This window comes from Rhinolophus hipposideros (assembly GCF_964194185.1).
Source record: "Rhinolophus hipposideros genome assembly, chromosome: 16".
Taxonomy (NCBI): domain Eukaryota; kingdom Metazoa; phylum Chordata; class Mammalia; order Chiroptera; family Rhinolophidae; genus Rhinolophus; species Rhinolophus hipposideros.
Window position 1 is genome coordinate 49897256 of NC_138062.1, and position 1203 is coordinate 49898458.

Genomic DNA, 1203 nt, shown 5'->3' on the forward strand with positions numbered 1-1203 from the left:
TTGCTGCTTGTTGTGCGTGGCTAGGGGATACTCATAATTACTGCGTGGGAGGTAGACACCCAGCCCAGGGTCCCAGAATGGATGTGGGGATCAAGGCGAGCCGGCCTCATCACGTTCCTAGCTTGGTAATCTCCCAGGTGTGGCTCAACCCTGGCCAACAGGAGGCAGTTGGTAATCAGACACCCTTCCCTTTAACCAGCTGGCTTTGCTGGAGTGCCCACTGTGGGCCAGATGCCAGTGGAGCACAGTCTAATGGGAGAGGTGACATGGATGATGAGGGCCATTCAGTCTTTGTAGGACATATATTGAGTGCCTACTGTATACAGGGAATGGGATGTACATTATCACACTGACTTCACCAGAACATGACCAGGATAGGATGCGGAAACTGAGACTCAGAGAAGTGAAGCCAACCGCCTGGGGCTACAGAGTGAGGAGGGGTGAGCCAGGACTCAAACTCGGGGGCCCACAGGCCACAGTGAAGAACCTGAATTTGGTGGAGGGTACTCCATGGGGGTCTGGGATGAGTTGGGGAGAGTGTGGGGTGAACCCGGGGTTAAAGTGGCCACTCTGGAGTGGGTTGGGGGGGAAAGTTCTGGACACAAGTAGAATCACAAAGGCCCCACCAGTCCTGGGTGCTGGGTTCAGGCAGGGGTGGCAGGCACTTGGCAGATGCTGGGCCCTGAGTGGGGCAGGGAGGGGAGGCCTAGTCCCCAGGGAGGCTAATCTGGGCCCAGCAGAGAGCCCCGGCCCTGGAAGCCTGTGATAAGTCCATGGGCCACCTGGCTGGGGCAGATAGGTCGGATGCAAGAGAGAGAAGGGGGGGAGGGGCAGGTGTGCTGCCGTCAGACCTGGGTTAGAGTCCTGACTCTGCCAGCACTGGGTGTTTCTGGCAGTGGTTGCCCCTCTGGGGGCCTCTGTTTCCTCATCTGTAAGATTGGGTGATGAGAACAGGGCATTGTGCCCACCCTTGAGTGCAGCTAGTCTGGAGGAGCCACGGTAAACACACAGCGGTCACAAACACAGTGAGTAGAGGCCTAAAGAAATACACAAGGCCAGAACTAGACTAGGGGACTCTGAGGAGGTGACACTTGGGCGAGTGGGGGAGGATGGGAGAGCAGATCTACAGAAGGGCATTCCTGGCAGCAGAACAACCAGTGCAAAGGCCAAGAAGCAAGACCTGAGCTTGGTATGTTTGGGAAA